Here is a 27,211-nt window from a genome sequence, read left to right on the forward strand (position 1 = left end):
AGTGGATTTATTTCCCAGTGATACTGGTATAATGCACGAAGTGAAGCAAAACCTTTGACGTAACGTTATGGATGGTTGGCATTCTCAAAATGAATTTTGTACTCCTCTGGGATATTTTGACACACTTCATATTAATATGACCTCGAGGGGACCAAAGGGTTTTTGTGAGATACATGCCAGATTCATGGAGCGGGCTTGACAGAATGAGGGGAGAGCTGGGTTGCATCTAAATATGCTAGGACACATCTGAATCCAAAGAATTATTACTGCTCAGGTTACAGTTATGTCTAGAAATGCATGGTAACGGTCTGCCACTTCCAATTGCTAGACAGCAACAGGAATAGGTAGGCTGGCTGTAGCTAATTCCATTTGCAGTGGATTCTCTCCCTGACCAAATCTCTCGCCTTGGTTGTCTTGTTTCTTGGGGTGGGGGAGAAGAAAAAGGGCTGCAGTGGCACCCTGACCTTCAGAAAACATGGCTGAGCAAGCAACGCTCTGTTTGATAATTAAATCCTCTGGTTGGTCAGCAACCAATCAGCTCAGCTCAGGAATCAATGGCTGATTTTTAAAGCGCAAACTAATTCACTAATGGTCAGAGTTATTCCAATTTACCTGCTTGCTGAATTATTGTATCCAAACCTATTCTGGTTGTGGGAGAATCAATGAAATGCAGAGGAAGAGAGAGAGGGAGGCGGCAGATGGGAGTCGGTTGCATCTGTCATGTGAAGCGGTGCAAGGAGAGTGCTCCGAGGTTGATTTAATAGCTGCCCGGTTGAACAGAGGCAATGCAGGGGCGGTTTATGAGATGGTTCTAAACAGGAGTTGTCTATGTCATAAAGCAAACTAATTAATAAGGTTTCAGCGTAAGCAAAGACTTAATAGTTGAGGTCCAAGGTTTGTTTTCTGCGTGACTCAGAACGATTATTCACACTGGCTAAGCAAAGGGCAATTAAATTTAGCATGAAATAAAAATGGAATTAACTTCTAAGGCAGCGGACTTGGCAGTTAGGAAAGAATAAAAAAACAAAACCTTTGTGACAAGGGATCTTTTTTTAATTTTAATGTACATGCTTAACCTTTTCATTAACGTGCCAATGGAAACCAAGAGATTATCATGACAAACACGTTATATCTTTTGCTCTCAGAGCAAAAGTACTCAGTTTGCTCCTGTCTTCATCTCGTTCAGAGGAAGTGTGCTAAGACCTGATAGGAGGAACACAACATCCTCAGCCAGCATCGCAGCTCTGCACCAAAGAGAGCGAAATGCAAGGTAGCACCAGGCAGCCATTAGTCACCACATCCGCCACTGCTGCTGTTGGCGACTGTGGCAGGGGAAAAGATGAAGATTGATCATTTGTCAACATGCAAATTGGCTTTCAAGTGCTTTCTCTAATTACTCTGTGGTTTTATTGATGAGAAACCAGCCACTGCTTCCCTTCGATTTACCTTGCAGGGCAAAGTCTTTGTTTTGAATACATCATCCCACACCCATCTTTCAGAAGTCTTTAGAATGGTCAAATGAAATGAGGCAAAAATATTCCAGCCTTAACGGAGTTTACATCATAAGTTATTTTACAACATTCCAAGGTAACAATGTAGGACTAAATGTAAAAAAAAATAATAAAAAAGATTTGGTAGCACTTTATTTGAAGGGGGGTGAATAAGACTGTCCTGACACTTTCATAAACATGACATAACACCTGTCATGAACATGAACAAGCCTTCATGAATATTTATGACTTTACCTTTAATAACATAAAGTTACCTACTTTTTAAAGTGCAATCACTAATACTTTTATAAAATATTTAAACAGTAATGATTTCTTGGTTAATGTCAAGTTGTCWTAACAAAGACATTTTGAATAATGTCAACTTTGTATTAAAAGTGTCATAATTCACCGAATGACGCTTTATGACAACAGTCATAAATATTCATGAAGGCTTATTCGTGTTCATGACAGGTGTTTTTGACCGTGTCATGTCAGTCTTATTCACTCCCCCTTTAAATAAAGTGTTACCAAAGATTGAATCCCGTAGCTGGTCACACTGAAAATTTACCCACAAGACTCTGTGAAATGAAACAGACCTTGAATAAGAATAGCTGGGAAGATGTAAATGACACTGTTCGCACTGCAGCAGCTTCTTGCTCATGCATGTAAATGTCAAGCGATGTTATCTACTGTATGGTTCTCAATGACAGGATCCAAAAGGTCTGCGCCAAAGACAAGCTTGGACAAGTATCTCTTTGAGGAAAGTCGGAATTACTTTACAAACTCTGTAAAGTAATTCAAGCTTTTTTTTTCTCCACTCTACTGCATTCAGTTAAAGGGGAAAAAAAAGATTCCACAACCCAGCTCACCTCAGACCTTATTGAAGAATTGTTTGATATATAATTACCAGCAGAATTAAACGTTCCTATCCGCCTTCCACTCCTCTCTATTCTGTGACTTTTTCTTGTCATAATTGCCTGTGTCTGTAACATTTTTCATTCAAATCACACCATCAGTGCCACAGAGGGTGTGAAGAAGTGTTGCAAGGCTGGTGCACATGGTTTACGTAGCTGCATATTATTTTAGGAAGACATATGTGAGGAAATCTCGTGTTATCAAGGTGAGAGTGTGATTTTTCTTATCCTGTTCCAGTGAAGGCAGTGAGGATTCTGCTGGGAAAACACATGGTACTTGTTTTCTCATGCTGGATTTCACCAGTGTTTACACAATATGATGCTTGCACAACACAGTATGTCTTACCCAAACTCGTCCCAGCCGTCTTGCTTTGTGAACGACTGTCACTTCCTACTGACAGATGTGTAATTAAAAAAACAAAAAAGCAAACAAAAAAAACAAATACAGTAAAAGCTGTTTTGCAAGATTTTCTTATTTATTGCTGCTCCCCTCAACCCTTTGCACTAGACTTCATTATGTTTTCCACATTTCTGAAGGATACTCACTGACATATACATAACATCTGCTGTTCTCTCAGGAGAGTGGCCCACTGGCATTATGCAAAAAGAGTTTCTTTCCTTACTTTTTTTTCCCAGCTGCAGTGGGTTATTTTTGTTTGCTTTTGCAATCCTTATTAGCTCCCCGAATTCTGATGCAATGCCATCTCTTAAAATACTGACCTCATTTTCATCTAAATGTGAAGCTTTCTCTCTGTTCATCCTCTTACAAACAAATAAGCAACGCGACTTTGGCTGGAGTCTCAGGACAACCACCTGGCTCTTCTGCAGTGGAAGGAGCAGGACGTGAAGGGAGCGCACTCTGATCCTACTGTTTCTAATTTAAAGCCTCAAGTTTGTGAAATGCATGAATCTGAAAAAAAATCTGCAGAGATATGGAGCAGATGGTGGAAATTTAATAAAAAGAGAGAGAGAGAGACAGAGAGGGAGAGAAAGGGTTCCTTGCAGCCCAATTCAATGCAGATTAAGCATCACAAAGCTTTGCTGTTATTTATTACTATGTTTTGTCACTGTACTGACCAAGATATCAGAGTTGCAAAGATGGTGTGTTCTCAGCCAAATTCAACCTCACACATAATGCATCAATAGAGATGCATTTATCTATTACTGCACTTAGCATTGCAAACCACAGAATGAAGCATTTTTATTTGCTTTCTTCACCCAAATTTGTGATGTAAGAATCCTCCATGTTGCACCAAAAATGTTTTTGCAACGCTGCTAAAGCAATCCTAGAAGTTATCAGCATGCACTACAGGAACAAAACAAAGGGATTCAGGCCTACATAAAGTTACTCTTTCTAATCCAAGGCAATATAGTTTAGGATCTTTAGGAATTAAACATGTTTTGTTCAAATATGGATTTCTTTGTGTGCTATAGAGAACAAAATGTAGCAAACATGCGCACATAAATTGATCCATGAGTACCACAGATATTTCTTGGACTGTGATAAGGCTGCGAGAGTGAGCATTTTTAGTCAGAAAGACTCTTTCTTTTTCTGGTCTGTATTTTGCGCCTCTTCTTGGGAGGTTATCGTTTGCAAAAACGAGTCCTTGATTTAGGTTATTTCAGCCAACATGTTCCTATTCCCTGTGTTAACTTTGAAAATGGAGTGCTCTTGACCTCATGCCTTTGAAATTCTTTCACTGTCGCTGAATTTCTCACTTAACGGTCCTTTTTTTTTTATGCTGCTGCTCAGAGGCTTTTGCCAGAAGGCTAGGATCTCTATTCCCCTTTCTTTAGTATTCCGCTTCTCCCTGTCAGAAGCGGAGGCAAACTTGTATGTAAGTCTTGTACGACTTTCATCTCTGGACAAGAATTTAGCTCATCTGTTCTAATATGCACCGAATGAAACCCCAATGCATGATTTTTGATTGCAGCTTTTCCTTACTTACTGAATAATTCACAAATCAATTCTTTCAAACTCCAGCTATGAGCCCCAGAGCAACAGGGGTGATTTTTGAGGGTCTTCTTCAAATGTTTGCATTCAAAAAGGCAGCAAATGTCACATTGTGATTTAAAATTTAATGAGGCTGTTTAGGTGTAAGCTATGTTTGCCCTCTGTGGCATAAGGTCTGCCGATTCTAATTTAAATGTTGACTAAAATGTAGAATTTATAATAAGTTGTAGTAATTATCATAATCATGAGAATATATGGTCGCAGAAAAGCTATGAAACAATTTTATCTTGGCTAAGAAAGACAGTGAAAATAGTCGTACACAAGTAGTAAAACATTTCACTTTTACAATCACACAATGTTTTTTTTCTGAGCAGGGTCTTAAAGAAATTGAAATGGGGGAAAAAAAGCCTTTTGATTTAGTCAAAAACGTGTCACATTACACAACTAAAAATGCCCATGAGACAAAGTGCACTTTTGTGGCAAAAATAGTTCTAGTAAAGATATGACAAACAGAAGGAAGGAAAACAATACATTTGACCTAATTTTAACTTTACTTACTTTTTAGTTAGTAGAGTAGACCAGGACTCTAATCAGAGAGATCTATTGTCATCAGAAGCAAGAAGTGTTAATTATGACTTTTGATACATTATGAAAATGAACAAATTCATGAACTAGAATAGGTTAAAATAACCTTGTGAAGTTGTCACTGGGCAGAAAGGAAAATGTCTCCATTGTGAGTCCAATCACATTGTAACAAGGTTCTCAAACAAAAGCAGTGAGCGTGGAGATTGATTCAAGTTTCTGTGCATTTTATTTGGATGTAAATTCACTTTGTCTAACAAATAAGCAACTAGCATCATTGGAAAGGTCAAGTTGTGCACATGATGGATGCTCTCAATCCAGTGAATACTTTGTCTGCAATTTACCAAAAAAGAATGGAAGTGAGTGTCGACACAAATTGGGGCTGTTGGGGCCTCATGTTAGCATACGTTCTAGACTATTCAATCACAGGTATAAAGCAATCAATACCTCGGATGGATGAAGGAGCTTTCACATCCTATCCATCAGCCCATTTTCAGAACTAGTCTGGATACATGAACACAACCATGACTGAATTTGTTTATCATTCCTCATGCAAATCTATCCTGTGCTGCATTCATGGAACCCCTACTAAACTCGTGATCTTTACCTTTGGGAAACTTTAGAGACCACTACAGTGCGATTACTTTCCCGATTTACGTCCAAAAAGGTTTAAGACAAAATTATTCACATCTACCACTGATTTCAAATAATGCAACTGATGCTAACTGAAATATAGCAAACTCCATAAATATTTTCTTATCATTTTAAACATTTCCTAGGATTGGATGTTTGAGAACCATATCAGTGAAAATTAAAGACTATTTAGTCACACTTAATGACAGGATTAATGGGAGACTTAATTATGTGATTTTGTTTTCCTTGTTTTTGGTAGTAGCTGCGCATGCTGTGTTCATTTTATTTTAAAATACTTTATAAGTACCAACACTATAACAAACATGGAAACTTAATCATACAATTCACATAATATGTAAAAATGCATATAACTTTTTTCAAAGTGTTTTACTTCTTTCTATTGTTCCTATTTATACAAGCAACGTTGAAACATTTATGCCAGTTCAAGTATGTGATTAGACAAAAATGCAGCTGCTCAGACCATGGTTACTGTGCATATAAAAACTGCCAGGCTGTTTGTTGGATTGCATGGTACTAGAGTGCTGGTTGGCTAGATTTAGTCGAACATTGGTTTAATGGTTTGGAGAAGAAACCAGAAGGGACCTTGTTATTCTTCAGAGAAAATGGATTTATGGCAGTTTGGTGAAAGATGTTTTATTTTAACATAATTGCTTGTTTTGGAATCAAGGTTATAAGCTACTATTTACAAACTATTCTTTATATTCTCATTCAACATAGCTTTGGATGTACATTCAGCATATCTTTATCCCACTTTTTGTGTGAAAATCCGGTACAATCAGGTATACTGGGTAAATCCATGAACTACCAGAGGCTTTATTGTTACATATTGTTACACAGCATATGACCCAGGTCTTGGTCAGCAACATAAGCTTAATTGGATTGTTTTTAACACGGCAGTTTTTATAGTGTGTGACACAGATGAATGTGTTTTTTTTTTCTTTTTTTAAATAAAGCAGCTATCTGATATCCGACATCCAAAGGTCCCCGAGGAGCACATTTATCCACAGCTGTCTGCCTGCGGTTGGATCAAGAAGATGCATGTTAGCATCAGGTTTAAAAAGCCACACTGAGTCTGGTGGGATAAAGGAGTTAACCAGGAGGGCACTGATAGGTGCTCTCCTTTTAGAAGAGAAGAAGAGGATTTTTGGCCTATAGTATTTAACAAGATGCTGAAGTAAGGGCGAGGGTGCCTTTTGAATTTAAAACCGATAACGGAAGAAGGAGGGGAGAGAAAAGACAGAAGCTAAAAGGCGTGGCTTAGAAGGAGTAATGAAAGCAGAAGTAGCCTGAGGTGAAAGAATTAAAAATGAAAAGGTCCCCTCTATTAAACTTTCCTAAGCTCAATTACAGTGATAAAAGACTTCTATGATGAACCATTTGAACAAAGAACATTGAAACAGAACATCAAAGCAAAAGTACATTTTGCAGAATCTTGCCTGAGCTCCATAACACACTGAAAAACAGAATGTGAAGTCAGTCTGGTTTTCTTCTCCAAATGTGATCTGTATTCCCCTGTAGTGTTTCTACAAAGTAGGCAGACTCCACTGAGGGCCGGCCAAAGGCTACTACCACTGCATTTTTTTCCCCCTCACCCCTGTGAATCTGCTTTGTTGCTTCTTCTCTTGCCCTACATTGGTGTCTTGTTTGGTGTGCTGAGTGTACAAAAGCACCAAAGAGGATTCTGCTAAAGTCAGCCTCACCTGCACTGGCCTCTCTATCATTAGAACTTACATCAGTAAGGCACCACTGAGGTCTACTGGGATGGTATACAAGCATGTTCTTTTCAAGAATGTGTGCAAAGGTGTAAGGGTGTACTTGTATTTGTCCCCTATGATAAAAGCAATACTTTTCTGATGGAGAGTAAGCAATTCAGGAAAAAAAAAAGTTTTGCATGAGCAAGCACATATTGGTTTTGAGTTGTGCTTTATGTCAGTTTTGATTTATAATGAGAGATGTTTAAGAATTGTGCTTTTCTCAAAGTTGGGTTGGTCAAAAACCAAGAAAATGCATATAAATGTTCTGTTTAGAGCTTTTACAAATAAAACAGCTAATTAGAAACTCCAAGCTTGCATTTACAGAATCTCTGCTAATTGTAGGTCAATCTAGTTCAAGTTAGATCAACTTAAGTATTTTAGATTTTGAACAAACAATAAAAAAATTAATTACAAAATAATAATATCAATCCCTCTTTATTTAGGAGGTAGTGGAAAGCTGCAGGTTGAATATTAACGTTAGCTTATTTAGCTATTTGTTGTGTCCAACACAAACTGTTTACAGTGTTAGAAAAACACAGCAGCGGCCATACCTCACTTTGTCTTGACATACAATAAGCAATCGAAAACTCCTTTGACAACAACTAATGGGTTTCCTGAGAGCTTGTTGTGCCCCCTTGGCTGTGCCACGATGGATCATGAGTTTTATTGTCTACATCAAGGCAATGCAAGGCAAGTTCATTGTGCTTTGCATAATGAAAACATAAAAAATAAAAATAAAAAAAAACAAGCAACATTACATCTCCTCAAATGTAGAGTGACCAAAGGTCCTCTTTTCATTTTTCATGTTTTGTCCGGGGCATCTGGGGGCCTCTCTTTGATTGATGAAAATGTCCAGGTTTTGATCGTTTTACAGGGGACAAATAGCCATCCTTAAATTGACTAGAGTAATACGCAAAATACGAAATCCTTTCTTAAATGTAACGTTCTTATCTGCTCACAGATGGAACAGACAGCGTGCTGCGCTGCAGCGCTTCATAGGGCAGTGCTGCTTATGTTTGCAAAGCACAAGTGTGGCTTTATGGATGAACCAGAAAATAAATTTCCTTCATACCATCCTGGTCAGGACAAATGAGTGGCAGTCTGCATTTTGCACATGACTGACATATGTGTTTCTTTGTATGTCTAAGGTACCAAAGATCCCTAAGTCACATGAAAAAAACTATAAAAATAGACTATGCAAAGTGAGAGCTTATGTATTCAATTAAATAAGAAGGTGACAATGAAAACTAAAGTCTACAGTGTCATTTTTTAAAAGTGTATCAGAGACTGCTGCTTTTTATTTTCATTATTATATTAGATGCAAAACATGGTTTTGTACAATTTTGCACTGACATCCAAATCTAGCACTATGGTTCAGCCTGTATTCATGTGGCTGTCATTGAACACTTTGGCGAGAGAAGCCTCATAAGCGTGGTGAGCACAGACACAGGACTCAAAGACATCAAAGCAGGAAAAACACCTGATAAGAGTGATGAGTTTACTATTTGAATTTGATCAAACACAATTACAGGCAGAACGTTGTGGGTGAAAAATGTGGGTGAAACTGTTGAGACTGCAGGAGGAGGCGCTTAATCTGTGTACGATATCAAATAATGCCACTGGGGATGAGTTAGTCACATGATGGTAAATTCTGGTTAAAAATTCTGAATTATTAAATGTTTAACTCTTTGATGATAGCTTTTTCTGAAATCTATTTTTTTATATATATTTTTGCAAAGTATTACAACCCACATCCAAGAAGACATATCACATTTTTATCAAATTATTTTTTGGAAATTGCTATAATTTTCTATCACAAGAGATGCAGGAAAAAGTGTCAGAGTGACAACAATTTGGTTTGGTTGTATTTAGCCTGGAATAACAGAACTGCACCTGCAGCAGAGCATTGCCAGTCAGCTGGAGGGAGTCTGCTACATTTTCCTGGCTTACAAGAAAAACAACTCAACTATATCCAAATAACTAGATGAAATTGTGCTTTTTGTTCAAAAAACTTTTTTTTTTTTTTTTGCAAAGTTATCACTGAAAATATCACACCATTCCTTGCCTACACTCAAGAAATGTAATTTATTTAGGAATGACTTCTTCTTAAAAAGTCTTAATTTGAGGACCACCATGCCACAGATTATACAATGACCATTAAAAACAGTTTGATCCTCACTGTCCTTCAGGACTCTGGCAGAACTTTCACATTGTCTCCATAATTCCTACGTTGTAAAGTAACGTATGCTACTACAGGTTCACAATAGCTTTCTATTTACAGAGGCTGATTAAATAATGCATGAGATACTTCTGTGTGTACAGTGAACAGTGTGTCTTTTCTCCCATGCAGTCAGCACACCATCAGCACTTTGATTTAAACACCAATCTGAGTGAAACACAAATCATTTCCCTGTCTGGCTCAGACATGCTTGTCGGATTTTGTTGGGCTTTCTTATGCGAAAATTGCATCTCAGCATAACAAATAGGCCCACTGTGCTAATCTGTGATTTTGTGATTATTCATAGTTCACACACTTGCGCTGTTACACTGTGCGTCTGACGCCGTCCGTTCTTGTCTAAAGAAAACCATTTAAGGTGGATCAAAATACAATTTTGGCACTCAGTGTTCTTATGTTACTCCAATATGCGAAGAGGAGTGTTAATGCAGTGAGGCGCCAAACTGGCACAACATTGGCAGCACTGCACTCAATTGAGAAAACAAATTATTCATGTTAAGAGACTCAGTCAATGTGCATTTCCATTGCCTCTGCATTTTGATGGAAGGCAGAAAGTGTATCACACATTCATGTGTTTGAAAAGAGAACAAACCGATGTGTCTTCATTCACAGACATAAAAAAAGGAATTTAACCCATTTGGGCTTTTGGGTCCAAGAGTCAAAATAGACGTATACTTACAAAGACCCTCGCACTGTTTTGGCTGTCAGAGTGAACGTACACATTTAAATGCTGAAGTTGCCTTTGCTTGTATTTCCATCACTTGATTTATATTATATGATGAGCAATTATATATTATAACGTATAATTACACTCAACATTGCCTGGATTGTGTTTGACTCTGCACAAAGCAAGCCTACGGGGAACAGTAAGAAGGCCTGCTTTACAACTGAATTTCACATTATTACACTTGTTTTAGTTCATCTCAGAAGGCAAATTATCCACATTTCCTTTGGCAAGACTTTTCTTTTTTATATTCAAAAAAAAAAAAAAAGATGTTGAGCTCCTCTCCCCTCCCTTAACCCCACTTTTCTACAGAACCTCTGGAGTTTTGAAAACGAGTTCTGTAATTGTCCTCACTCCCTCAGCCTTCATCTCGTGTCGACCCCTCACTCATGTATTCCCATACTCCATCTTTCTGTCACCCCAGCTCCCCTAAAGGAGGATCAAGAGAGAGGCCCCTTTCCAATTTCTCGCCGCCTCTAATAGGCACTTTTCTGTGTTACATGATCACCGGGTGTCAAGATTAAAGAATGGCTACTGCTTCCCAGGGCAGACATGGATGGGAGACAGAGAAAATAGCACTCCATAATTACTGATAAATCGAGAGCCCCCCCCCTTTCCACTTCGTCCCTATCCACCTGGCCCTGGTGTCAATGTGAGGGGCTGAGCAAGTTAAACTGAGGAAAAAGAGTTGACCACGCCAGGCACTTTTTGTACTGCTGATGTAGCAGTTAAGTTTGGGCAATTCAGGGCCAATTGAGTGACTTGGAGCTTTTATTCACCCTCTGTTTGTGGAATATACAGTCCTAGACACAAGGAGCAGCAGTAGCCAGAGCACAAACGGCTCACAGCGCAGCAGAACTACATTCTGGTAAAATCTAGCAAAGACAGAGAGGCACTTTTTTTTTCCTTTGATCTCTTACAGGGTTATAACCTTTCTGAGAAAGCATAGCAAGCATCCCTGTCCACTAGACGCAACACAAGTACAATGTAAGAGACAGTGGTGGATTAAAAGGAAAGGGAAGAGGGTGGGGAAGCAGCTGGAGGGGTCTCTTCTCTCCACCAGGCAATTGTGATAGGTTGCCAAGTGGCAGTCCACTGCCATTGTTCATTAATAATCCAAACAGCCACAGTGGAAAACAACATGATGTGAATTGAGTCCAACAGAGCATGAAAGAGTCTTCTGCAGTAACATGCGTTAGTTCTGTCGCCTCACAGGAAATAATCTGAATATTTAGTTCAGTCAGTGGGTGATAATGAAACCCTGGACATTACAATCACCCACAGTCCTTCTATGGAATGCTTCATCTTATTGTGTAGATGGGTTCAATCCACCCCAACTAATGGGCCATGAGTATAAACTTTATTGTCCTGATAATGATACAGAAAAGTCATTTCTCTTGATTTATAGCAAATGAAAGTGTGTCCCGATTTACCATTATCTGCTTAGGGCGGGGGATTATTTTGTTTTACTCCACTTCATCAGGAGCAAATGAGTACTAACAATTTCCAGAAAGTATCACGGTGGTGGTGCCATTAATGGCCATTCTGTCCAGACTCCCTGGTTCAACAGATTTCATGTGCAGTCTAAGGCCAGGCAGATGTTAGGCCCTCTATATCTTGGAGAACAGATCAATAAATATTTTTGTAGTGGCCTTTTGCAGATCACACCACCATCAGCTAGGTCCACACTTACAAAATAAACTGACAAAATAATTCAGATATTATGCCTAATCAAATGGCAACATCTGCAATTGAAATTAGGTAGACATATTAAAATAAAATCGACTCTATCTACTCTATATTACTGTTTGCTTGCTGGATGGCCCTAAATTGTGTAGAAGCATAAATTAATAAATTGTTTCCTGGTTAAAATGTAGCTGCATTAATATAAAAGTACAGATGAATTGTAAATTTTTTGCCCTGCTCTGACCTTCTTCATTACTATTGATTTTAAGCCATATACAAATAAATTGTGTTGTAGATCTGAAATATATAATGGTGGGGGGAAAAAAAACTGCAGCTTTCCTCCAACATAAATCTTTGCCTGTGTAGCTTTAAGAAATGTTCTTGTTCATAAAACATACGGATGGAAAAGTTGAAACATAAATAAAAGCAAGAATTTTCTTGTTTTAGCACTGCAAATGTAGAACATCTCCTTTGTTTATTTTTCTAAGTTTGTCTTTTGCTTTAAGCACTTCTTGTTATACCCAGACCTTCGGAGACTGTTCTGACAGTTGATCTAACCTTTTTTTTTTCCCTCCAAAATGTCCCTGCTGTTTAGGATTGATCTTAAGTCTCTAAGACAGCTGGTCTTAGTAGACGAAAATAATACCTTTGCCAAATTCCTGAAAATGAAATTGACATTTTTCAAGGAGAGTGTCCTCCACTGCATTTCTAAACTGCAATGGATCTGGAATTATAAAGAAATGAAAGCAAGTGTCGATTTCATTGATATTACATTTGGGTTGTCAGTACAAGCACAAAAAAGACTGCAGGTTAACATGTGCCTTTCTGATCTCAGTTTAGTCAGTTTCTTGCAGCACCTGCTTTCTTAATCCACTTGCAATGTCAGCAGACAGTGCAAGCGTAAATGGGTAGGCATAATTTTTAATATCCAACTTTTTAAAATGTTTTTACTTAGGTAATATTTGTTAGTTGAAATGCTTTCAAATACAGTCAGACAACGAGTAGAAGAGATTGGAAACATAAGGCAAGAGCAGGGGGCATATGGCTTGTAACTCAGATCCTCAGTTGGAATCAAATGAGGAAATGGCATGACTCTGTTCCAAGCACAACCATTAGCTACAGACTGTACCTCAACCTGTCTTCACATTTGTTACCTGCTACTTTCATAGTCATTAAAGAGCATTAGATCAGCTCAGATGTACTTTATCTGTTCCGCAAAGGGACTGTTGCTTTGAGCATGCATTTTCTGACTCTGTTCAAAGTGAAGTTTAAAGAACTTCAAGCCATTTACAGTGGAAGATGTGCTGCAAAATAGTTGCCTCTGGGTAGTCCCTTGTTTGTACATTTCAAAATGTGCATTACAAATGATAAGACTATGGTTTGCATACAATGCAATTTATTCTTGTCTAAATCATAAACACAGAACGTAAAGATCACTAAAACGGAAAGCAATGAAAGCAGTATTTTATGTTTTAGATTATGTTTTATTCATTTACTTTTTTATATATATATATATTCTTCATCCTGAGGCTGAACTAGTTTACATTCAGCAAGAACTTGGAAAATGTTACAATCTGTGAGATTAACTTACCTTTAAAGCTCAAGTAGCCCTGGAAATGTAGCTACATTCAAAGAAGTAAAAAAAAAAAAGTTGAATATTAAAGTTCTTTTTCTCTTTTTTATTTAAAAGTGTACAATGTTGTTGGACTTACAAGTAGACATAAAGCTGAGAAAGAGAATGAAAGAAAGTTGAAGATATATGACTACATAGCAGAAAGTTGAAGATATATGACTACATAGCAGAAAGTTGAAGATATATGACTACATAGCAGAAAGTTGAAGATATATGACTACATAGCAGAAGCTCTGAAAGTCCTAGAGGCTTCGAATGCAATGCCCGGCGATCACAGGTATAAAGAAATCTCTGGTCAATCAATGTTTCTCAAGCTACGTATGACAAGATGTGGCGCTTAAGTAGACAAGCTCACGTACAAGGAATGCTAATGGGCTCCTGGTTCACCCACTGGGACATGCCGGACTGGCATTAGTGAACATGAGGCATCTATGTTTAGAATTCTAATTAATATACATGTCTGCTGTTGTGGCAGATTTTCAGCCTGAGCCGTTTAAAATATGCTCCATGTGCAAGAGACACACACGGATATAGACACAAGCAAGGTCAGGTACATAAAAAGGGGGGAAAAAAAAAATCTATAGGTGGGTACTTTTGTGAAAGTGCTGTGTCAGGTCATTTCATGTGCTACTTTTGGAGTCACAAGCGCAACGCCTTTAACAGCACCAAAGCTGTTGAGGTATAAGTATGCAGTGCTAATCAGGCACATTTCCCACAAATTATGCCCCATTTTGCTTAGCTAGTTAGATCGGTGGCAGAAGACACTACTGCTCTGACAAAGCGTTTCTTTAACAGATCAGGAGAAGAAACAAAACAATTGTTTCTGCAGTGAAACATTCAAAAACATTGCCTGCCAGTTACTTTTATTCACATAGACAATAACAAATTATTAATATAAGGTTAAATATTAAAAACATATTACTCATTCATTGCTTTGAAGTTCTTCTTCTCTTAGCTTGTCAGTTATATTTATCACTAACTTCTAATTTTCCAAGACACTTAGTCAAAGAAATGGAAAAGCTGCTTCTTCCTAACTGTTTTTTTTTTTTTTTTCGTACTACACTTCATCTTCAACTTGTGCAGATTTAGGGTCTTATCTCTGGGATTACTGAAGACTTTGAAAAAGGAATCAGCTTTCCTTCGTGTAAATAACTCTCCTGTTGACATGGTTATGTAATGCTACAAATGTTATAAATGCCAGAATTACAAGAAAAGATAGCTTAAACAGCACAACATTCCCAGTAGTGTTTTATAAGTACAGAGCAATAAAGAAAAAATTAACGCACAACATTACTAGAGCTGCTGTAATTGAACTTAAAATGTTTATAAATCAAAGTAGTATTTTTAACACTTTTTGATCTAGATTATGATGAGCTTCGCTGAATAACGGACGATAATGCATAGCATGTTTTGAAGGAGAAACTATCTGGCCAATTGTTAAGGAGACAGCCAGATGACCAACCTGACAAAGCTAGGACGCTTAAAAATGCCAGAAAAATGGAGGCCGGGCAGTGAAGCAGTAGCAGAGCGCAGCTTTGTCCTTTTTTTTCACTGCTAATGTTTGTCCCTTTTGTAACTGTATGGGTAACTTACACCTGAAGGCATACAAGCAACACGTACACCCACAGACTGACTTAAAGATGTAGCTGATCGTACTGGCATTGCTACAAGTTAACGCCTATAAATAAATTACATCTACACTCATCCAAAATTACCTAAAAAGCCAAGGAAAACATTTTTTTGGGGGGGTGAATGTGTCCTTACCACCATATTGAAGTTTTTTCTGGAATCTGCAATATTATTTCGACTCCAGTTTGAATCTGATCAGTTGTTTGCAGCTTTGCCGATAGCTACTGCCCTAAACAGCAATTTAGGTCACTAACGTTGGGAGCCCCTGGCATCGACCGACCGACAGTCCTCTGAGTCACCCGCATCACATCGGCCATGGGTCAGTTTATGCCTCCAAACTTGCTAAAAAAAAACAAAAATTTCTAAGTTGCTTAATATTTCAAAATTAGAGCATACTGTATGTGATAAAAATAGCCCACTTCACATTTTCATCCAAGCGGCATATAATAAATCCCAGATGATCTGAAGTACTACAGAAAATGTTGCTTCATTGTTAAGAAATAATTAGAGGCACCAAATATGTTCCAGTAGCAAGTACTCCACACTTCTTAGTCATCACAGGAAAGCCTGGAAAGAGTAACACTTTCTCTGCAAGAGTCCTAATTAAAAAGGTTTAGACAGATTATCTTCCCATGATTTTTCACATTTTAAAGATGCCAATTTCTATAAAGACAGTTAAGTGAAAAAAAACAACTCTTCTTGACTTATGGTCTGAAGCAAAATGTGAGAGGAAAATTTGCCAATTGTACTAACGAGTTGATTATGACCCCACAATATACCATTCTGAAGTCTTATCCTTCCTTAAAACACTTTGTTGGATCAATACATTTGTGGAAGGGAAATTAGTTTTTCTGTAGGACTTATACATTTCTGTATTTTCTTTGTATGAGTTCACTGTCAGTGGCATGTGCTACTTGTTTACCCGACAGCTAGAAAATCAAGAAAAGTTCAGATTGTCTCTACTGAATGTTAGGAAGTGAAAACTAACTTTTGACATGTTGTTATTTTATTTTATGCAAGTAAAAACTTAAAAATATACATTATTCACCTAAATTATTTCATCATCTTCTTAAAATGCCTGTCACATTTAATATCAGAAGCCTTTGACGTTTAGTTAAAAATAATTTTAAATCTAAAGCTGCTACGGGTGTCAATTGTCATTGAAGAAAATGCTTTCATACTAAAACTTAGCACTTCCATTTCCCAAATTTTCCAGTAAAATAACAGTGTCCAGTAAAATAACTTTTATTACTAGTAAGTCAGAAACTCAGTCTTGAGTTTGTTGCTAAACAAGTGCAGCTTATGACGCTTTTTAATGTTAGAACCTCTCTCACATTATAAAGTCCAGTCATCTGATACATTGTTAATATTAGGATAATAATAAATGCACCTTTAGCAACATCCCAATTATGCTGTACTTGTCACATATTAATATATTGATAGAGAGCTCTTTAAAAAATGCAAAGATAAAATTTTTGTTGGCACAGTTTTGTTGAAACATGCAGGTTACACACATCAAGGAAAGAGCTTTAAACAAGTATTTAGAATATGTATTCTGTACTAGAAAAAAAATATGAATTTAAAAAGTTGAACTTCACTGTGAAAAAATTGTGAAGAAATATTTTTTTTTTGCATGCAGCATGTCAAAAGCAACTTGTATAAGAGTAGATGAACATTTTTATTGCTGTAGTAAGCATGAGAAGCAAAGAAGAGGAAAACAAAGGTACTGTTCTGTCTGTAATTGTCCACCAGGGTAGACCCCAGAACATCAAGACATCATACTCCCCGTCGTAAAGCGAGGTGAAATTATTCCAATAAGTTCATAACTAGTGCTGTCACTAAGCCAGCAAAACCAAGGAGGTGTCAGGCAAGATAAATGACTGTAGTTACTTCTGTGTTGTGAGCGTTATCATATTTGAGCACTAATGACTTGAGTTTCCTGGCAGTACATAATAGGTCCGGGAGGCAGAGGCTCAGTTTAGTGTCAGTTTTCAGTCCAGTGTTTCCGTACCTGGCAAGTATCAAGAGCTGGGTAAAGATATGTGAGTGTGTTTCCCTAATCTAAGTGTCCCAAAAGCACACAGGATTCCTTTAAAAGGAATATATTAAAAGAATGTATTAATTATTTTAATATCATCTACAGATGCTTTTTTATCAAAGTAATCATGCTGGAGCAGTCGGCTTACCATGTGAAGCACAGGTGAGCACAAATCTTAAGAAGGCATAGTAAAACTAACCAACAACATATTTTATTGCATTTTCTTCTGACAGAAAAGTGCTTCTTTTCTGTCAGACTTTAAATAAGAACTTAAACTTATTGTCTAAAAGTGAACATGCATGCTAGTTAGAATAAGGAGATTTGTTCAGCTCCAACTGCTTGGATTGGTTCATTCACGAATATTCAAGCTGAAAGCAGCTGGTGTAAATTAAAAAAAGGACTTGGTGAAGGAATGGAGATATACAATTTTCAAGCTGTTGATATACAGTTATAATTGTGATTTTTGAGCCTGTTTTAAGTATGTATGACGCTTCACACATACTTTGGCTTTGCAAAGCACTTAATTGGCTTATTTCTTAACAAAAACATGGCTGCCTTTAAAAATTAATATTACTTCACAGTTCTATTCAAATGAGGATTTTATTTGGGATCTGCAAAGAAAAATAAAACACAGGTTTTCCTTGAAATTTGCCAAATTACCCTTGTGTTGACCAAAAATTTTATTATTCACTTGTGTTCATTTTTCTAAAGGCTTTAATTAAGCCTTGAGCTGAGAACACTTTTTAATTTTTTTTTATTTTTATTAACAATACAAAGCAGTGTTTGACCTGTGTGGTCTCATACAGCTGTCAGCTGTAGCAAACAGGTCAAATGGTATCCAACGGAGGTCAACTAAATCAGTTGCTTTTCTAAAATATCATGGGCATGCTGCTATTGGAGAGTTTATGTCATGTGTCTTTGTTTGTTTCTAATAAAAAAAACATATCTTTCCAAAACTCTTGGGGAGTAACCTGCTGGCCATCACAGCTGCTTCCGGCACCCAATGAAAAACGACGACGCACCAACACAAGAATACTAAGGTAGACGGAGGGACGCGCAGAGAGAGAGCTTGGCGTCGGTGCTAAAATGGTCGGCACCATTTTAAAGTTTGTTTATGCTGTTTGAAATAAAAAATTGAAGATTGAAAAGACAGCATGTGCAGAATATATATCATGACTTTCACATGAATACATTCTCCTTGAACCTTTTCATACTTTATCATTTTATAACCACAAATATCAGTGATTATTGGGGAAAATCTATGTGATACACTAATACATGGTACTGCATGTTAAGTGGAACAAAAACGGCACACACTTTGATTTATTTATTTTATATGACAAGTAAAAATTTTGAAAGCATAGCGTATATTTGCTTCAAGCCATAGACATGACAGTTTTAAACTCCCCTTTCTTAGCAACAACAGCGGCAAGTAAGATTAAATTGTAGAGCTTCTGCATATAGCAATTTTTTCAAGTCTACAGATTCTAAAGTCGGACTTAAGTGAAACTTTGAGATCGGAACAAATGTATTCTACCCAGGTCTCCTGATGCTGCCATTACAGTGTTTTGTGGTGTGTTTAAATTCTCTGACACTCTTAGCATTTTGTATTTAGCCCAACAAACTCGATGGGTTGTTGGTGCATGACACATTGTTCCAAATGTCTGTTTGGTGTCTACATGACATGTGGCAAAATATAATTGTTACTGTTGAGTTTCTTTTAACAATTACCTTCTAATTGCCACAATTCTATAGAAGGCCTAATTTGAAACATGACTCATATTTATCCTATCAACAGATTGTCTCACATGAGCTGTGAGTCTCTGCAGCTCTTGCACTTATACTCAGATTAATTTGAGTCGATGTAGAGTTACAGATTAGGTAACTATAGAAGGTAATTGATTGCACAGGATTTTACTTTCAGGTATCAGAGTAAAGGCATCCGAAAATACATTCGTGCCACATTTTTCAGATTTATATTTGTAAAACATTTAAAGCCATGTGTTCTTTTCGACCATACGTTACCATGTCTGAGTCTCCAATCACAATCATTGCATGAGAGAAAATGTGTGAAAGGTTTTAGGGGTAACAATACTCTTGCAATACACTGTAGGTAAAATTCTGCCATAGTGTAGTTATTTTTCACAGCAACATGGTTTGAAAGCATTTTCTCTGTGAAAGAATTTGGAAGAACTGCTGCTGCTGCATGCTCCTGTCTCAGCCTCTGGAAGCATGATCAACATGGGGTCATCTAAAGCCATGACACAAATATAGCTTTAAGCTACTGCTGGCATTTTCATTTTGGAAATGTGATTTAGACAGCTTTCCTTTTGGGAGTGATTACACGTTGCCAGCATTTTACCATTGAAAAGGCCACCAAATTGAATGAAGCATGCCGGATAAGGCAGCTTTTCTTCTGCAATTCCAGCTGCCAGAAGGTTTTGTTTATTTACTTATTTTCATGCGTTTTGCTCTGCATATGTGGAAAGGAGGGCAGGACGAGGGAAAATCGATCTGCGCTCACAAATCTTTTAATTTCAAACACTGGTTTAACATTTTTATTTAATCTCAAACAAATGCCCCCCACCCCCTGCTTTAAAGTTGCATTTTGGGTCACGCTTTGCTCATATTAATGCAGCTCTCCTAGGAGGAAAATGTCAGATAGAAATTGCAGCAATTGCAGATAAAGCTTCCGGGCTTATTTCAAACAAAAGCTCGTTCTCTAATTTCATAGAGTTGCTATCAGTATCATGCAGAGTTATCTCGCCCCTGGCCACATCATGACAGCCGGTGTAAAAGAGCAGGAGCTCCCCTCGCAGGTAGCGCGCGGAACAGCAATCAGAGCGAGTTGATGGAACGGCAACTTTGCCTCGCTGATGACGGGCTCACGCGCACAGGGCAGCGACAACAAATTCGTGTACGTGCTCTAAAGCTCAGGACAGGCCAGAACTGACAAAAAGGCAGAGGTTTAACTTAATTCCAAATAAAGATGGAGGTTGCAGATTAATAATAATGACAACATGACTTCCATTGATTGATTGATTTTTAAAACGCAAGACGTTAGCCTTAGGTGATGGAGAGCGCAGTTTCTTGAGTGAAGTGATCAACATGGATGGCAAAAGCCACTAGAGAGTGCATTCAGGATGTGATCGCACAGGAACAGTGTTGCCGACTGCTCAGTGAACCGCAGGCCCGGTCAAACACCTCCATTCACAATGTTACCTTTGTAATTTCCGTCTGCTGAAGCGGCATTACATGCAAGCCTTAAATATGAGATCACTGTTCCATGCCCTTTTAAAAACGGCGATTTCGCAGCATCACCTCCACGAGATGCTGCCCCGCAACATCGCAGTGGAGAGCGCACGTAATTTGTAAGACAAACTCATTTGCATAAGGTTCGGAGATGAGTGCTTTGTAAGTGTGTGAGACTTGTCTACGTTTTATTATTTACCCGATGGATATTCGTCGACATTCTGTCCGGGCGGAGCTTGGCAGGACTTGTAGGGCGAATATTTAAAGGTAGCTTCGCCAAGACGGAGACAGGAAAAAAAAAAAAGAGAGAGAAAAGAAAATTTCCTCCATCCTGTAAAAGGACACCGCCGACCACCCCAGTAACATGCTGACCACGCAACATCGCCATAATTGTGCCACAGGGTAGCCCTGCCTACCCAACCACAACCTCGTGGTCAGACGATGTGCAGAAAATGTATGTCTAAAAATGACGCCGTCGTGTTATGTGAGAGGTCCAAGTCGGAAGAACCGCACTTACCTAAAACTGACTCTCCCCTCTTTGCTGTATTTGTGCTCCAAGATTGCTTAGTTCTCTAGCCAACAACTTCTGCTGGAGCATATGTATCCAGGGCTCATGCTGGTGGCTCAGTCGGTGATGTTGGATTGCGGATGATTTGGCAATCCTTCTCATGCTCAAGAGGAAAAAATCCGTCGTTTCTGCGTGGTCTCTGGCATTGGCGCGCTGAATGTATAAAAGTACTGAAGTCCGTCGGGAGGGCAAGGGGGAAAAAGGGAGCTAGAGTAGTGATATTTATGTCGACGTGTTTGAAACTGTTCTGTTCTCTTCTCTCTCTTTTTTTTTTTTTTCCTCACCGTAGGAGCCGTTTGCGGGCGGAGAGGTGTGGGATGGATATCTAGAGAGGGAGGCTGGGATTCACAGACTGAGGGCGAGAAAGGGGAGGTACAAAGAAGCCAGTATGGTATTGTAGAGGATGGTCATGGCTGACAGTGAGGGGTGGGTCCGGACTCGGTCAGACAGAGGGGCAATGGTTCTGAAGGTTGATGCGTCGTGACTTGTTTTTAGAAAATAGTAAACATTACTAAATCACAAGTAGCATATAGTTTAGTCATTTTTAAAAAATAATAATAATAATTGTGTGAAATTAAAGCTTATTAAACTTAGAAAATTTTCAGTAAATTTGAAGCTTGAATAAAGTAAAAAAAAGTTATGAATTTCTAAAAGAAAAACTCTCAGTGCACATGAAAGAAAGAGACGGTCACTAAATATAGTTTCAAAATGCAATTTCTATACTTTAAAAATACTGTTAAAATTGAGATTTTTAGGACGTTTCTCAAAAACAAGCAAAAGCATAGCTCTCCGTGGTGCTGAAATAATCTGGCACTGGCATTAAGCTGCTGTGTGCGATTTCAGGACTCAGACTGACATTGAGCTGTCCAATGTGCTGAATTTTCAGTCTGAGATTATTTTTCAGATCCAGCTATCTACACACAGTGACCACAATGCTGAAATCTACTTACCCTGTATGACGCCAATGGTGATATTTAGGTCTATACACTAAAAAGTTTTAACAGCTGAATAAGTGGTTATCTTTCCTCCATGGCAACTTTATAGAGATWRTGRTASKRMGAYYRCMRARWKYAAAAAAAAAAAAAAAAAAAAAAAAAAMTGGAAGAGGTAACTTTGCAAAACACTATAAATATGAACCAGCATAATTATCACTCTATCTGAAATCCACTCAATTTTTTGTTGTAAAATCAATTCAAGTGTAATATTTTGTCATCAATCCACTCTGAGAAAAGAACAGTTTAAAAGAGACCATGCAATTTTAACAAAAGCGTATCCCACATAAATAACATAACATGAAAGAAACCACCACAGTATTTTCAGTATTTAGAGTCAAAACCGAATTATGTATGTAGAAGAATGTAGTTTTAGATGATTTTGACATCACAGCATTCATTCCCAGACAGATTTGCAACTCACTGGCTGTTCAATGGTCCACATGCAGTCAAGTGCTTGACACATCTAGACACGCCGATGGCCGAAGAACATGTTGTGAGCAACATTGCATAGAATTCAATGAGGCTAAATGGATAAATGGTGCCATTACAGTCATTTGCCTGAAAGTGGTGGTGACACGTAACAAGTTTCTTTTGAAGCCAAGGAAATTAAACATTACAGGGATCACTGAATTTGCTGCATTTAATAGTTATAACAGTTGCAACTTTTACTTTGAAATTGTCCTTTTCTTTCATTGAATCACTGTCAATGTGGAATTTTTCTTTCATGACACATTATTTTTATTATTATTATTATTATTATTATTATTATTATTATTATAAATCAAATCAAGCAATGCAAATCAGAAAATATAGCACATTTCTGTGTTACTACTGCTGGTACAGCAGCTCAAAGGGTATACATTTAGTGATACGTTGGTATTTTTGTCAAGATGACCATGGTGACTCATGGGTGAAACTGCTTCACTTTGCATAATGATAAGAGTAGGCTACTTTATGTATTCATATCCTTGAGTGACAATTGTGTGTTGGAGGACGCATGATCCACAGCTTTCTCTGGTCTAAAATGTTTTATGTTTTAATATTTAAGGAGTGGGAAAAAAGTAACAAACCTACTATCCACTGTTTTCTTGTCACCAACTTTTTTTTCACTATAATTGAATCTCTGTGTATTTCTCTGTAGTAGAGGGAAATACTCTCAGTCTTCAGTACAACAACTCATTGCATTCTCTTGTTTTATAGTTCTGGCTGCAAAAGTTCTCTCACTTTTGCACTCTGATAACTCAACCCTTAATTGCAAAATTGTAGTGATTGGGACCGCTAAAATCAGTTTCGTTTTTTTTTTTTTTTTTTTGTAAACATGAGACCTGAAGCTTTAAGATGGAAAAACACCTATTTTAATCTAAATAGCCTGACTTTTAAGAAAACCAAACACCTTCTGCACAGCTACCAACCACATATTATGGGCTCAAGATCTTTCATTCTTTTTGTTTGTGCTTCCTCCTAGTTTGTGATGAAGCAGAACCTGTAGGCAAACACGCTTTTTGGTCATTCGGCAAGGTGGGAGCTGAAGACAAAATGAGGTGTTCTCTTGTTCTGACTCGACATTGCTATCAGACTAATAAATTTGAGGACCGTTTGCCTCAGGCTGTGCCAGCAGACCAGAATCACTGATGTATATGAGCCCCTTTTTTGGTGAAGTTGGAAAAAGTCTTAAATCAAACTGAAGCTCAGCAAAAATTAAGGCCCGTTTTCAACTACATTTTCTCATATCAGGCTGATATTTGTAATGTCAATTTCATTCTTTCTATTTCTTCTTGATTGGTGTAGTGAATTTAATCTCCTTTTTAATGATGAATTGGTGATGTGTTATTACTCACATTCTCTTTGTATTATTTTCATTACCTGTTCTCTAAAATGCATGCAGACCTCGAGTCAATATTGTTTGGAAGTTATAGTAAAAATTCTGTGTTACTGTTCTCAATGTATGCATTTAATGATTTTGTAATTTTTTATGATGTTAAAGTCAAATGTTTTGACTAGTGCTTTTGTGTGAAATTAAAATGAATAAAGTTTAGTACTTTTGTCTCATGATTTCACATATTGTATGGCTGGGGATTTAATAGGATGCTATACAGATACAAACATTAAATAAAGAATATATATTGAACATCCAATTACATAGCTTGAATGTTAAATAATTCAAGTGTTGAATTACTTAACATCCTTATTTTTATTTGATAGAATGAATCTTTACTAAATGCTATGTGATGGGACTTTAACTAAATTACTTTTATGACCCATACAAGTGGATCCTAGTTGTGATCTATTCCTTTATTCAAATGTTCTAAGATAGTAAGAATCACAACAATTTCCTTGGTTAAAATTTCAAAAGAAGTGAAATAAATGATAATTCCAATATTTAAATGTGGTATTTCAATCAAATTGAATAATGTACAGCTATCTGAGTTATTCAATTGACTCTCTAGCTGTATATTTAGAACCGTTATCTGGTTTGGAAGCAAACATCTGCCCTTTACTCTAGTCTTGTATTTTGTTCCATCCATTCTCCTATCAATTTTTACCAACTTCCCTGTCTTGCATCTGAAAAGTAAACTAATAGTATAATACTTTATTGGTAGTAATGCTTCCATACCTACTTGACCTATGTGCAAGTCACTGTATGAGCATTTGGACAATCAGTCTGGGACATGAGCTGCACATTGTATGGTACTCTAAAACCATGCAATTTTCTTGGACTTATGTCTTTCATTGTTAATTATGTAATGTTAGGAAATATAATGGTGAAACTGTTGCAGCCTCTAACACTGTATGTTAACTGAAATATATATATAGAAGGTTAAATACTACCTACAATAACTACTAAAAACATGTAAAAAAAAAATTAAACCTATATGTGGACAAAACTGTTACAAAAAAAATACCAGCTGTCACCTTATTTTACAGGATTTAAAGCTACTAAGCCAAGTTGTTGAATTACTTAAGGGTAAAATTTGGGATGGTGGTAAAAAACAGCCAAGTTGTGATCTATTCTGGCTTGTTCAGCCAGTAAATGACTGAACAAGCCAGCACTCCCATCATTACAGAGAGCGATAAGGCAGAACCCCCAGGAACAAACTATGTTCAAACCCATGAGGGTGACGTCATGACCAGTGCTTGGAAAGTGAATGTCTGAAGCAAGGTGGTTACATGAAAAATGGACAAAGCACCTGTGCCCAGCATGTCAAATTTGGAGTTACCATCAAAGCATCCATCTTCCACATTTGACAGGATCATACTCTTGGGAAGAGCTGCCACAAGTAAAGACATTTAATACTTACCAGAAAGCCACTTTGATCAGCATGCTGTAAGTCAACTCTGTGCCACTTGCATGGCATAGGAAGAAAGCTCGTTTGTTGAATTATTATTTTCTTGTCTTCGGCACACACAAGAAGGATGAGGTCTGATGGGATGTAGAGCGAAGGTTTTGCGACAAACATGTGCAATGTGATTCCACAAAATGCTGACACCACTGTCCTCTCACCAGTCAGTGCTAACAGTGGGTGGGTGAAAAGAAGAGCAATGACGTCTGAAGAGGCCTGACATGTTGGTGTGCAATACCATTTGGCAAAATTCACCTTCAAGCTGTTTGCCCCAGGATTCAGGACTAAAGAAGACTCTAATGTCTGTGTCAGCAGTGTGGGTGGTGACAGTGACAGTGAAGGAGCCTCTAACTGAGTAGATAATTTAATTTGGAATGCTCTTTCCATTTTTGGGGGAAAATCAAGCTATCTGAAAACAAAAGTTTCTCTCTGACCCTTTTTTGGATGTTTGCTTAGTTTGCCTTATGGTCAGTGACCGTCTTCAGTTCTGAACTGACAAAGAAAATGTAGGACCTTCATGTGAGCAAGGGGAAAATGTACTGAATCTTCAACAGAGGAGCTGTGCGTGTCACAAAATATTTTTTGTGACGTTAAGATCCAGTTCAAACTGAAGTATACAAACACAAAATAAAAAAAGATGCAACATACTTACATCGGTTTCCCTCAAAGTTTGAACTTAAATCAGAACACATTTATTTTGTTTTAGGTCAGTTAGATTTACCAATTTTTCTATTGGCTAATTCCCACAACAATGAGGGAAAGAATAGGTAAGAAATGTATTTATTTTCTAAATCAAAGGTTTATATTCAGAATGATTATGATCTCTTTAAACAAGCACAGAAAGCCCAGATGAAGCTGTCATCCTTGCAAATAATTTCTAGGTGCATGAAGGTACCACATTTATCTGCTCAAGCACGATATCCAGGATCTGATGTAAAACTGCTCAGGAAAGACACGAGTTCTGTGTCAAAGAGATTCACATGATTTTGTCTGAAATGTGCAAATCGACCCCAGAACAAAAGCCAAATGCCTTGAGAAGATGCTCTACGAAGTTGATAAAACATTATCATTATCCACAGTGAAATATATCCTTTATTGACATGAGCTGAAAGGTATTTCAGCAAGGAGGAAGCCATTACTCCAAAAGAATCACAAAAAAACAGACTATAGTTTGCAAAAGCATGCAGAAAAAAAAATCCCCTCATCTATGGAGATGTACAGTAGCCTAAAGAAATGAAAGTGAAACTGTTTGACCATAATGACCATTGTTACATTTGAAGAAATTAGTTTGACAGCTGTAAGCCTGCGAACACCATCCCAACTGTGAAGCTTATGGGTAGCAGCATCATGTTGTGGAACTGTTTAGCTGCAAGATAAGATGAGATAAAGTAAGGTATTTTTCCTTCATTAGTCCCACTAGTGAGGAATTTAAGCTGCCATGGCAGAAAGTAGATAGGAAAAAAAACACTTAACAGAAATTAAACAGAATAAAAAGCAGCAGGGTATAAAAAAAACACCATAAAAGTTAAACTATAAATATAAATATGAAAAACGGCAAACTATGGTGAGACGCTTGTGGAAGGACACCCAAAATGTTTCACTCGAGTCATGCAGGTCAAACACAGTGCTAGAATATACTGTGGAAATGCAGGTAAATGTCTTATTTTGAAGAAATGGATAAAAAAAAACTCTGACTTGCTATTCTTCCTGTTATTGGGGTGTGACAGTGAGGAAAAAAGCAAGAGTGTCTTTTTATTCTGT

General features: G+C 37.5%; 1 protein-coding gene and 1 long non-coding RNA gene across 3 annotated transcripts in view; one reads left to right on the top strand and one right to left on the bottom strand.

Annotated features, from left to right (window-relative positions):
- Positions 1-21,473, bottom strand: part of brinp1 (bone morphogenetic protein/retinoic acid inducible neural-specific 1) — a 123,481-nt gene extending 102,008 nt beyond the window's left edge. Inside the window, exon 1 of one of the 2 annotated variants that reach the window (XM_008424389.2) lies at positions 21,064-21,473. The gene's annotated coding sequence lies outside the window, so the exon portion shown is untranslated. Of the gene's footprint in view, positions 1-20,745; positions 20,917-21,063 lie in introns of those variants that run through there. The other variant, XM_017307922.1, reaches the window with a different exon arrangement.
- LOC103473837 (uncharacterized) overlaps positions 1-24,044 on the top strand; it is a 60,763-nt gene extending 36,719 nt beyond the window's left edge. The window contains exon 4 of the long non-coding RNA XR_535078.2: positions 23,575-24,044. This is a non-coding gene — a long non-coding RNA (uncharacterized LOC103473837). The remainder of the gene's footprint in view (positions 1-23,574) is intronic.
- Positions 24,045-27,211: the final 3,167 nt, after the last annotated feature.

This window comes from Poecilia reticulata, linkage group LG12 (genome assembly GCF_000633615.1).
Source record: "Poecilia reticulata strain Guanapo linkage group LG12, Guppy_female_1.0+MT, whole genome shotgun sequence".
Classification (NCBI taxonomy): domain Eukaryota; kingdom Metazoa; phylum Chordata; class Actinopteri; order Cyprinodontiformes; family Poeciliidae; genus Poecilia; species Poecilia reticulata.